Source organism: Heterocephalus glaber, unplaced genomic scaffold (assembly GCF_053883595.1).
Source record: "Heterocephalus glaber isolate CG9 unplaced genomic scaffold, H.glaber_assembly_v1.0 deba00000936, whole genome shotgun sequence".
NCBI lineage: Eukaryota > Metazoa > Chordata > Mammalia > Rodentia > Bathyergidae > Heterocephalus > Heterocephalus glaber.
This window is the reverse complement of record NW_028258172.1, coordinates 1,617,856-1,631,449: the sequence shown is the minus strand read 5'-3', so window position 1 is coordinate 1,631,449 and position 13,594 is coordinate 1,617,856. Positions and strand designations below refer to the sequence as shown.

General features: G+C 38.5%; 1 pseudogene; it reads left to right on the top strand.

Moving 5' to 3' along the window:
- The first annotated feature begins 8,240 nt into the window (after positions 1 to 8,240).
- LOC101712284 (embigin pseudogene) lies at positions 8,241 to 12,857 on the top strand (annotated as a pseudogene).
- Positions 12,858 to 13,594: the final 737 nt, after the last annotated feature.

Sequence of the window (13,594 nt, the reverse complement as noted above, 5' to 3'; positions counted from 1 at the left end):
AATAAGACAAAATGGGACCATTGCTGTAATATTACCTGACCATGTGGTTCAGAAGCCTTTGGAAATGGTTCAGGGGAGCAATTTGGAAAGGTTTGGACATGACACCTGAAGAAACAGCCCTAGAATGCTGTAATCCAAGCTTTATGGGATATTCTCCACTGTGCTCAGGAGACTTGAATGCTGATAAATGTCAAATGGTAGAGATCAATCTTAGCAGGTTTCAGTTACGAAAAAAAACTCCATTGACAGTTGGACTCCAGGCTACCTATATTATGCTCTGGCAGAAAATTTATCTACATTTTGCTTATATCCTGAGACTGTGTGAGACTGAGATCAAGGCTGTTGGACTACCTGGCAGAGGAAATTTCAAGTCAGCCATACAAGCCACAGCTTGGCTGTGTGTCTTTTAGGGGGTCTTTTAGCAAGTTATAGCTTGAGAATCAAGAACAAAAGATACAGCTGAACTATTTAAAATGTTTTGAGCTTGGCCAGAAAGTAAGCTCCAGAAAACTTGGGGACTTTAAAAATAGAGCACAGGAGAGCTTCAGTGTGAAATAAATTAGCATTAAAAAGAAGCCAAGTAGTTCACAACAGGACAATAGCAAAAGTGCTTTGAGGGAATGTGAGGAATCACCAAGGCTCCACCATTTCCACACACAAGGTTGCAAAGGTGAAAGACATTGCTTTGAGAAAAGGGTCCCGGGTTGCCATGATCCAGAATGGAAGCATCCTAGGGAATGGGAATTTAATCCCTAGAATTCAGTTCTCTCTGCTCAACCATCCAGGCACTCAGAACCCTCCACAACCACCAACAAGATGCTAAAGGGCTTGGCTACTGCTCAAATTAATGACAAATATTTGTTGTGATCCATGTGGTGCTTGTTTTATGCACATGCAGAATGCAAAAGTGATAGAGTCAGGGAGACTTACACAAAATTCAGAAGAAAACTTGGGAGGCCATGCAGTATGCCCGAGTGGGCAGTGCATAAAACTGTGTGTGAAGCTGAAAGTGCAGTGGAAACCCCAGAAAGTTGCAGAAGGCAGGAACATGGAATGTTTGGAAAGATCTCCCATCACTACATCTCCTCCCTATATCCACAAAGACTTCCTTCCTATCATCTGCTTTATTTTGCTCTTTAAATTGTTTATACTTTTAATTGCTCATGTAAAGGAAACTACATGATATTTAACCTTCTTTGATTTATTTCTCTGAGAATCATCTCAATGTAGAACTTTTTTTCTAAAAATGACTCAAATATGTCTCTCTTCATGGCGAACTAGCACTACATTTTTTATTTCTACCACATTTTGTTCTCCATTCACATGTTAATTGGCATATAGGCCATTTCTATAATTTAGCTATTGTGAACTGTGCTGCTATAAACATGATTTTCACTCTATTGGAATGATGTACAGAGGATATATAGCTGAGTGAAATGAAATTTCTGTTTTTACATTCTTGAAGACATTTCATAGTGATTTCTTTGGAATTGTATTAATTCACATTCCCATCTGCAAGGGTGATGGGTTACCCACATCCTCATTACTACTTGTAAATGCTTTGAGTTTTTGGGGTTTTTTTCTTTTTTTGTTAAATTCTTTTATTGGTACATTTTAGGTATACAACACAATTACATTTCCCATTGGGAATTGTACCTTTACATAATGCTTCTTGGTTCTTATTTTTTCCCCATTCCTAGCCCTCCCTTCACACCCTCCACCCTTCCCTATTTACAAAGACTTTATTTCCATTTTTTCCATTTCTCAGCATTTTTCCTTTCCCTTGTTTCCTTTCCCCTGCACCTCCCACTACCCCTAACCCTTCGGATCTTTTCTTCCTATTTTTCCTTATCGATGATTCATTCTAAGCATTGGTACATTTTAGGTATAAAATATAATGACATTCACCATTGGAAATGTGCACCTTTACATAATCTCTCTTGGTTCTTATTTTTCAACCTTGCCCAGCCCTCTCTTCAACCCTTCCATTCCTCCCTATTTACAAAGATTTTGTTCCTATTTTTCCATTTTCTCATATTAATCCCACTCACTTCTTTCCTTTATCCCACTGGTCCCACTTCCTTCCCCTTTGCCCCTTTTCTTCCTATTTCACATTACCTATTATACATTTAGTCCTTATTTACACTTTCAGTTTCTCACACCAGAGAAACTATTCGGTATTTACACGTGTCCCATTTATTTCACTTAAGAGTATTGCCTCAGTGTGCATCCATTTAGCTATAAATGTCTCTAATTTCTCATTTTTTATGGCTGAGTAGTACTCCATTTTATAAAAAAGCCACATTTTCTTTATCCAGTCTCCAGTTGATGGGCATTTGGGCTGTTTCCAAGTTTTAGCTATCACAAACTGTGCTGCTATGAACATGGGCGCATATAGATATCACTGTGGTATGATTCCTTTAATTCTTTGGGGAAGATCCCCAGAAGTGGAATAGCTGGGTCAAATGGGACTTCCAGTCCTAGTTCTTTGAGGTATCTCCATACTGATTTCCACAGTGCTTGCACCAGTCTACACTCCCACCAGCAGTGGAGCAGGGTTCCTCTTTCCCCACAGCCCCACCAGCATTTGTTATTGGTTGATTTCATGATAGCAGCCATTCTTTCTGGAGTGAAGTGGAATCTCAGCATTGTTTTCATTTGCATCTCTCGAATGACCAGTGATGTTGAATATATATTTGCTATTTCTACTTCTTTGTGTGAGAAATGTCTGTTCATTTCAGATGCCCATTTTTGGATTGGGTCTTTAAATTTGGGAGGTCTGATCTTTTTAAGTTCTTTATAGATTCAACATCGTAGACCTTTGTCTGCGGAAGAGCAGGTGAAGATTTTTTCCCATATTGTGGGTTGTCTCTTCACAATGCTGGTGGTTTCTTTTGCTGTGCAGAAGCTTTTTAATAAGAAGAGATGCCACTTGTTGATTGTTTGTGCTAGCTCATGGGCAACTGAGGTATTGTTCATAAAATCTTTTCCTACACCGATGTCTTCAAGGGTTCTACCTAACCTCTGTTCCAACTGGTTCAGGATTTCTATTTTAATACTTAGATCTTTAATCCATTTGATTTTAGTTTAGTGCATAGCGAGAGATATAGGTATAGTTTTAACCTTTGGCAAGTTGAAGTCCAATTTTTCCAGCACCATTTATTAAAGAGTCTATCTTTCCTCCAGTGAGGGTGTTTGGCTCCTTTATTGAAGATGAGATGGCTGAGTTTCCCGGCCATTGTTTCTGGATCTTCTAACCTGTTCCACTGGTCCTCAGGTCTATTCCTTTTTCAGTGATATGCTGTTTTTATCACAGTAGATTAGTAGTATAGTTGCAGGTTGGGGATTGCGATATCCCCTGCTGGGTCTCTGTTACCTAGAATTGCTTTTGCTATTCTGGGTCTCTTCTTGCTCCAAATGAATTTTTGGATTGTTTTCTCCAGGTCCATATAGTATGCTGCTGGGATCTCAATTACACTTGAATTCAATCTATATAGCAGTTTTGGAAGTATGGCCATTTTCACTATATTAATCCTTGCTACCCAGGAGCAGGGGATGTCTGTCCATTTTCGGATATCATCTTCAATCTCTCTTCTCAGAGTGCCATAGTTTTCAGAGAAGAGGTCTTTGATTTCTTTCATTAGGTTGATTCCTAGGCATTTCAGTTTTTTGGATGCTATTGTGAAAGGAATTATTTGAACTATTTCTCCCTCAGTGAGTCTCTCATTCGTGTAGAGGAAAACCATTGATTTTTGTGTGTTGACCTTATAACCAGCTACTTGACTGAATTTGGTTATTAAGTCTAGAAAACTTTTGGTGGAGGTCTTGGGGTCTTCTATATAGAGTATCATGTCATCTGCAAATAATGAAAATTTGACTTCTTCATTTCCTATCTTTATTCTTTTATTTCTTTCTCTTGTCTAATTGTCATGGCTAATGTTTCCAGAACTATATTGAACAAGAGTGGTGATAGTGGACATCCTTGTCCTGTTCCTGATTTTAGTGTGAAGGATTTCAGATTTTGACCATTTAGCATGACACTGGCTGTGATTATTCATAGATGGCTTTTATCAGTTTGAGGTAGAGACAATCTATTCCAATTTTTTGTAGGGTTTTTATCATAAATGCATGTTGGATTTTGTCAAATGCTTTTTCTGCATCTATGGAGATAATCATATGGTTTTTGTCCTTGGCTCTATGGATATAGTGTATTACATAGATTGATTTGTGTATGTTGAACCATCCCTGCATTCCTGGGATGAATCCCACTTGATCAGGGTGTATGATGTTCTTGATGATCATCTGCATTCTATTTGCCAGTATCTTATTAAGGATTTTTGCATCTATGTTCATTAGTGAGATTGGCCTATAGCTCTCCTTTTCAGTTGGGTCTTTCTCTGCTTTAGGGATCAAGGTGATGCTTGCTTCCAGGAATGAATTTGGGAGTATTGCTTCCCTTTCAATTTCATTGAAGAGTTTAAACAGTAGTGGCAGCAGTTCCTCTCTAAATGTCTTGTAGAATTCAGCATCAGGGCCTGGGCTTTTCTTAGTTGATAAGTATTTAATTACATTTTCAATTTCATTGGTTGATATTGGGTTGTTCAGAATTTTTAGGTCTTCTTTGTTCAACTTTGGTAATTCATATGTATCTAGGAATCTGTCCATTTCTTCTGTGTTGTCCATCTTATTGGCGTATAGGTTCTGGAAGTAGGTATTGATGATCCTCTGGATTTCTGCTGGGTCTGTTTTCATTTCACCCTTTTCATTCCTAATTACATGGATTTGGGCCTTTTCTTTCCTTTTTCTGACAAGGTTGGCTAAAGGTTTTTTGTTGATTCTTTCGAAGAACCAACTCTTGGTTTCATTGATTTTTTGTATCCTTCTCTTAGTCTCCATTGCATTGATTTCTCCTCTGATCTTTATAATTTCCTCCCTTGTATGAGCTTTGGGGTTTTCCTGCTCTTCTTTTTCTAGAAGCTTGAGGTTCAGCATCAGGTTGTTTAATTGGGCTCGTTCTTTTTTCCTAATATGCATATTCACTGCTATAAATTTCCTTCATAAGACTGCTTTCATTGTGTCCCATAGATTCTGATATGTTGTATTGTCATTGTCATTTAATTGAAGGAACTGTCTGATTTCCTCTTTAATTTCCTCTGTGACCCATTGGTTATTCAGAAGTGTGTTGTTCAATTTCCACATGTTTATGAAATTTTTTGAGTTTTTTTTGCTATGGATCTCCAATTTCATGGCACTATTGTCTGATAATGTACAGGGGATAACTTCAATTCCTTTGCACTTACTTAAACATGTTCTATGTGTGAGTATGTAGTCTATTTTGGAGAATGACCCATGTGCAGCTGAGAAGAATGTGTATTCTGATTTTGTGGGGTGGAAAACTCTGTAATCATCTGTTAAGTTCATTTGTTCGAGAGTTCAATTGAGTTCTTGTATTTCATTACTTATTTTTAGTCTAGTTGATCTATCTATTTGTGACAGTGGGGTGTTGAGGTCCCCCACTACAATTGTATGAGTGCATATATGACTTTTCATGTCTGTTAGTATTTGTTTTATATAGTTGGGTGCACTAGTGTTTGGTGCATAGATATTTATGATTGTCATCTCTTCCTCTTGAATTGTTCCCTTTACCAGGATGTAGTGTCCTTCTTCATCTCTCTTAATCAGTGTTGGTTTGAAATCTACTTGATCTGCCAAAAGGTTAGCTACTCCTGCTTTTTTTCGGGTTCCTGTCACATGCAGTATTGTTTTCCACCCTTTACCTTTCAGTCTATGAGTTTCCTTTTGAATTAAGTGTGTTTCTTGTATGCAGCATATTGTTGGATTTTGCTTCTTGACCCATTCTGCCAGTCTATTTCTTTTGATTGTTGAATTGAGACCATTAACATTGATGGTTATAACTGAAATGTATTGACTTGTCATTGCCATGACTTTTTATTTTGTTGGGTTCTCCCACTCTACATTTAATTTCTTGTCATGCCAGATGGGTACATTCTGCTTTGCTTCCTGGGGTTGTGATTCTCAATGTCTGTTCCTAGGATATGGTGTAACATTTTTTGGAGAGTTGGTTTGGTATTCATGCAGTTTCTAATATGCTCTTTGTCATGAAAGTATCTCGTTTTTCCATCAATTTTGAAAGATAGTTTTGCAGGGTACATCATTCTGGGTTGGAGGCTGTTTTCTTTTAGGCCTTGGAATATGTCACTCCAAGCTCTTCTTGACTTGATGGTTTGTCTTGAGACGTCTGCTGTTATTTTGATGGGCTTTCCTTTGTATGTGATTTGTTTCTTTTCTCTAACTGCTTGGAGAACTTTGTTCTTCTGTTGTGTTTCTGGAATCTTAACAATTATATGCCTATGTGTAGATTTTTTTGATCAAGGCTATTTGGAGTCCTATATGCCTCACTTATCTGTATGTCAAGCTCTTTTCTCCTGCTTGGGAAGTTTTCTGCCATCATTTCTGTGAAGAGATTTTTTATGTCATCTCCACTCTCTCCTGTTTCTTCATTGAGCCCAATCAGTCTTATGTTATTCTTTTTTGCATCATCTAGCAGCTGCTGGATTGATTTCTCATGTTCCCTTATAATTTTGAAGCAATTTTTCTTTTCCTGGTCACTATTTGCAATCTTATCTTCTATATCTGAAATTCTGTCCTCACATTGGCTCATTCTTCTGTGTAGACTTTCAATGGAGTTTTTCATGGCCTGGAAATCTATTTGCATCTGTTTTATGGATTCCATTTGTTTCTTATGTTGGGATTTCATCATGTTCCTCAGATCCTCTCTAGATTTATGAATCATGTCTTACACTAGGGGCACAATTTCTCCTGTTATCTGAGAAATTATTTCTGATTTCATTTTTTCCAGATCCCCTTTTGTTGCCAGTTCAGTGGGTCCAGGTGGTTGAGTATCAGAGTGTTCCATCTCATTTCCCTTTGGGGTTGCTCTAGGTGATCTGAAAGTGTGGTTTTGAGACTTATTTACATGTTTTCTCATTTTGACTGGGGTGCGGGGCTGTTAGTGGCTGCACAGATTATCTCCTCTGAGCTGGGTGAGGTGGGACAGTCACCGTGAGCAGCGCTAGGGATGGTGACCCAAAAACCCTTTCCTGTGGGCTGGGAGCAGCCAGAGGAAAGGTGGCTGGGAAACCCCTTCCTCTGGACCAGGAGCAGTGGGATGGTGGCTCAGAAGCCCCTTCCTCTGGGCGAGGAGCAGCGGGACAGAAGGTGGCGCAAGGTCTCACTCTGTAGGCCAGGCTGACCTCAAATTTGTGGTGATACTCCTGCCACAGCCTCTCCAGTGCTAGAATCACAGTTATGTGCCCCCACACCTGGATTAATATATTCTCATTGTTTCTAATTCTTTACTAAAATGATCATTCATGTCTTGGTTTATCTTGATTATTGCATCCAAATTTGTTTATATCTTCCTTGATCTTGCTGACCATGTTATCAATTAAGACCACATTTGCTTAATTATATCAAATAGATCTTCTTTTACTTCTTTAATTTAGTCATACATTGCATTCAATTGTTTTTTGACATCCTCCCTGTCTGTGCCCATGGGATCAACCTTTAGGGAGTTGGGAATATATGAAGGCATTGTTGCCTTATTTTTTCATGTTTGTACTGTTTTGTGTGTGTTTGAGGAACAGTTAGAAGAGAAAACCTTCGTGCTCAATGTGTGCTTCTATTATGGCATGTGTCTAGATGTCCCCCCAAAGTCTCTTATGCTCATGGGTGGGGATTTTCAGAGGCAGCTGGATCTGGGGTCTATGATCCTGGAATTAAGGATGTGGGATAACTAAAAGAGTTTAGTATAGTGCTGGGTATGGATAATAGAAGGTCCACCCTGAATATAAGTGGCACAAAAATGAGCTTATAGACTAGATGGAATATAAAGGAAGACAGTGTAGGCAGGCTTACTGCTTTACTGTTTTCTGTTTGGCATGACATGAACTGTTTCTCCTCTCTGATGCCCCTCTGTCATGCCTCCCTACCTTGGAACCAGCTGACAATGGACTGAAATCTTCACAAACTGTAAGCTAAAATAAACCCTTTCTCCTTTAACTTTAGGGTTGGGCATTTTGTCCCAGCAATGGGAAAAAATGACTAAGACAGATTTTGGTACAACCAGAGAAATGGGGTCATTGCAATGACGTTACCTGGCCAAATGGTTCAGTAGCCTTTGGAAATCGCTTAAGGGAAGAGTTTGGAAAGTTTTGGAGATGCTGGATGAAAAAATAGCCCTGGAATGCTGTGAGCTGAACTTGAGGAGAGATTATGATCAAAACTCAGAAGACCGGAATGGTGATAGAAATGCATCCAGTAAAGACCAGGCTCAGGAGCTTTTACTTAGGAACAAGGACTGCATTGGCTCTTTGACTCCAGATTATTTGTGTTATGCTTTAATAGAATATTTGTCTGTATTTTAATCTTGTCCAGAAACTCCCTGAGACTAAGACTCATATTCATTAAGTTTATTGATACATTTTAGGTATACATTATGATCACATTTATCTTTAGGAACTTGTACCTCTACATGGTATATCTTGGTTCTTCTTTGTTCCCCATTCCCATTCCCTCCGTTCCATCCCTCCAACCCTCCCTATTTACAAAACATTGCTTCTTTTTTTTCCTTCTTTTCTAATATTTTTTCTTTCCCTTCTTTCCATTCCCCCACCCCTTCTCCCTACTTCCTCTTCCCTTGTGGGTCTTTTCTTCCTATTTCACATTATCTATTTTATATTTTGGTCTTCATTTATGCTTTCAGTTCCTCACATCAGAGAAATTATTCAGTATTGACACATGTGTGTCCTATTTATTGCACTTAAGAGTATCACCACAATGTGCACCATATAAATGTCTCTAGCTTATCATTCTTTTTTTTGGGGGGGGGTTACCAGGGATAGAACTCAATCCTTGTGCTTGCAAGGCAGTCAGTGGAAACACTGAGCTAAATCCCCAGCTCTAGCTTATCATTCTTTATGACTATTACTCTATTTTATATATAAAAAATCTATACTTTCTTTATCCAATCACCCATTGATGGGCATTTGGGTCGTTTCCAAGATGTAACTATTACAAACTGTGCCATTATAAACATGGGTGCAAATATATTCCTGTGGTATGATGTTATTATTTTGGGGGGAAGATACCCCACAGAGGAATACCTGGCTCAAATGGGACATTTATCCTAGTTTTTTTTTTTTGAGGAATTTACACACTGATTTCCACAGTGGTTTCACCAGTCTATACTCCTACAACCCCACCACCAGTGATGCTGAACACTTTTTTGTATGTTTATTTGCTGTATCTAATTTTTCTTCTGAGAAATGTCTTTTCATTTCATATGCCCATTTTAGGATTGGGTCTTTAAATTCGGGAGGTCTGATTTTTAAAATTTCTTTGTGTATTCTAGATAATAGACTTTTGTCTGAGAAACAGCTGGTAAAATTTTTTTCCCCATTGTGGGTTGTCTCTTCGCTCTATTGGTAGTTTCTCTTGCTGTGCCAAAGATTTTTAATAAGATGAGATTCCAGTTGTTGATGCTATGTGCTAGTTCACGTGTGACTGAGGTTTTGTTCATGAAATCTTTTCCTATGCCAATGTCTTGAAGAGTTCTACCTAATCTTTCTTTCAACTGGTTTAGTGTTTCTATTTTAATATTTAGATCTTTGATCCATTTCAATTTTAGTTTAGTGCATGGTGAGTGATATAGGTCTAGTTTTAATCTTTGGCATGTTGAAACCCAATTTTTCCAGCACCGTGTATTAAAGAGGCTATCTTTCCCCCAGTGGCTGGGGGGGGGGCTTCTTTGCCAAAGATGAGGTGGCTGAGTATGTCTAGAGCTGTCTCCACATCTTCAAATGTGCTCCATTCATCCTTGGCTGTGCTTCTTTGATGGTACCATGCTGTTGTTATCACTGTAGCTTTTTAGTATAGTTTCAAGTTGGGGACTGTGATAACCCCTGCTTTGTCTTTGTTGCCTAAATTGCTTTTGCTATTCTAGGTCTCCTCTGGTTCCAAATGAATTTTTGAGTTGTTTTCTCTAGTTCTGTGAAATATGCTGTTGGAATTTCAATTGGGATTGCACTGAATCTATACATCAGTTTTGGAAGTATGGCCATTTTCATTATGTTGGTTCTTCCTACCAAAGAACAAAGAATGTCTTTCTATTTTCTGATATCTTTTTTCAAAATACTGTAGTTTTCAGAGGAAAGATCTCTTACTTCCTTTGTCAGATTGATTCCTCAGTATTTCATTTTTTCAGGTTCCATTGTGAAAGGAGTTGTTTCTCCAGTTCCTCAATGAGTTTGTTTTTCAGGTAAAGGAAGGCAATTGATTTTTGCATGTTGACCTTGTATCCAGCTACTCTTCTCAATTTGGTTATTAACTGTAGAAGACTTTTGGTGGAGTTCTTGGGGTCTTCTATACAGAGTATTATGTCATCTGCAAATAATAACAATTTAACTTCTTCATTTCCTATCTTTATCCCTTTTATTTGTTTCTCTTGTCTAATTGCTGTGGCTAATGTTTCCAGAACTATATTGAACAGGAGTGGTGATAGTGGACATCCTTTTCTTGTTCCTTATTTTAGCATGAAAGATTTCAGTTTTTAACCATTTAGAGTGATGTTGGCTGTTGGTTTTTCATAGATGGCTTTTATTAGGTTGAGATAAAGACCTTCTATTCCAATTTTCTGTAGGGTTTTTATCATGAATTTGTGTTGGATTTTTTGAACACATTTTTTGCAACTATTGAGATGACCCTATGGTTTTTGTCCTTTATTCTGTTAATATAGTGCATTACATTTATTGATTTGTGTATGTTGAACCATCCCTGCATCCCCTGGAATGAATCCAACCTTGAATAGTAAAAATTATCTTAGTACCTGCAGAAAGCAGAAAAAAAGAGCATGTTAACCATGTAATTGTAGTCTGCATACAATGTATAAGAAATGTTTTAAGCATATCAATTAACCAAAAATACTCAAATTGGAAGCCAAAGTTAAATTTATCAATTTTTGTTTCCCTAGGCCTAAAATTTTTATTGTCCTTCTCCAGTTAGCCCCTGAGACTGAGTTTCCAATTGTTAAAAATAAATTTGGGCTGGGGATTTAGCTCAGTGGTGCCGCCGCCTGCCTCACATGCACAAGGTCTTCAGTTCGATCCCTGGTATTAAAAAAAAGTGGAATCTGAGTAGTTCTAATTTGAATTTTCCTAAGGGCGGAAAGATGTTGAACATAATTTCATGTATGATTGGTCATTTATGCTACTTTTGACAAGTGTCCCTTCAGGTTATTTGCCCAGTTTTTTTTTTAGTGATATTTTTACTGGTAACAAAGTTTTGTTGAAGGCAGGAAAACAAACAGGCTATGCAGAGTGAGTTTGACCCTAGCAAAAGTAGGTAAAGGGGTATACCCAACAGCATGAGGGTGGGCCACCATGCAAGAGAGAACATAGTGGCAAAAACTCAATGTGGACTGTTATTTTGTATAAGCCAATTCTCAGGCTGACATCAGGTCTAGGCCATCCTATCAAAAACCTGCTCATCACGTTGGATGCAAAGAACACGCAGGGAAAGTACCACCGTATCCCCGCAGGGATGAGCTGGGTCTCACTGCGCAGAGGCCGAGGCCTAGAAGCTTGGGTCGGAAGTGGCAACGTGCACAGGGCGAGGCTGGAGCCCTCTGGGCTGCATAATTGATGATGCAGTGTGCGTCTCTGGGGAGGAGGGCGCGCCGGCCCCTCCCCTCGTCTTTTCTGGCTGGTTCCATTGGGACTGGCTGAAAGCACTGGCCACTGGCGAGGTGTGGAGCCAGTAGAACCCCGTGGGTGGCAGCCGGAGAGCACCAGCCTCAGGGGGAACTTCTGCCTGGCCTGGGGGTAACTCGGAACGCCTGGAGCTCGTGCCTCAGACTGGCCACCCCTGCTGCTGCGCCTCCTCGCCGCGGAAAGGGACAGTAGACCTGCAGATTCACCTTTTACAAGTTTACCTGTTCGAGAAGAAATGATGCAAAATACTCTTTCCTCTGAGAGTCATACATATCACTAACTGAACATACCAGTATGCCAATAGAAAAAATTATCACTTTGAAAAGTTCTTCTGTTATCACTCTCATCTGCCAGCTCACAACTTCAAGGGATTTGAATTCATTCTATGGGACTTGGAAAAAGGATAATGAGCTACTTAAGAAGTTTTCTTTCACTGTAATAGGAAACACTCTATACCCAATTTGCGATCATCATCATTAACAGCAAACAAATGGTGAGCTATTCTTGTCTCTTTGAAGAAGAAAATGAACAAAGGGGAACATTTAATATCAAAGTTCCTGAACTTTACGGAAAAAACAAGCCATTGATCACTTATGTGGGGGACCCTACTCTCCTGGTGTGTCAATATTGCTTTCCTTTACATTGGACTTGGTGCAGAAGTAATGGGAGTGTACAGGTTCCTATTGATGTTCACATGAATGATAAGTATGTTATCAACGGAACATACAGCAAGGAAACAAAGCTCAAGATAAAGCATCTCCTGGAAGAAGATAGGGGGAGTATCCTACTGGTGCCACACAGTATTCCAGCTAGGCGAGAGCAAGGAGCAGCTTGAGCTTGTTGTGCTGAACTTTTTGGTGCCCTTCAAACCATTTCTTGTAATAATTGCCAAAGCTGTTGTTTTAGTGATTATTATTCTGCTTTGTGAAGTGTACACACAAATGAAAAAGAAGCACCCAAATGATGGAAAATAATTTCGACAAACTGAGCAGCTGAAGTCAGATGATACCAATGGGTATTAAAAAGAATGCCCCCAGGCAAAGAAAAAGTGAATCTGTGAACCAATGAATCAAAAAGATTACATTAAGGGTCAGGCATTTAACTCAGTGGGTCCACCACCTGCCTCGCAACCACAGGGTCCTGAGTTTGATCCCTGGTACAAAAGAAAAAAATGAAAGATTACATTAAGCACCATAGGAAGATGTACAAAGAGTTCGTGTTTCAGCTTTTAAGAAAATCTGAGTTATTTTTTAAAAGATGAAAAGTTTATACTATATGCATAGCAGTAGTTTCATAAATAATATATGCTATCTCTGATCTAAAGGTATATTTTAATTGTGTAATTGTTTTGTACTAATTCAAGATAAACTGTGAAATATGTTCTGTGACCTGTAATCCAGAGTAATTAATTTTGTCTTGGTCTTCAAGGGACATCAGCCAAATCAGTTAGTAGCAGAAAAGCCACCAGCAAAATCAGTTAATAGTTTATAAACAATTGTCACTAAAGACCTGTTTATAAACAAAGAACTTATTTGAAAGAAAGTCTTTACCATTTGTCTTAAAAAGCTTTCTTCTAGTTATACTTAGTATGTATAGAAGTTTATGTAACAATTTTATGTAAAGTTCATCCTTCTCTGATATTGAAAAACTATCTTCATTAGGAATTGAATATTTTGTGCATTTGCAAATGATATTTACAATCTCTACAAATAAGACATATCTTGCATCCATACATAATGGTTTAAGGCAAGGAAATTAACCTTGTTCTTATCTGGGTATGGTGGTGTACACTTGTAATCCCCACT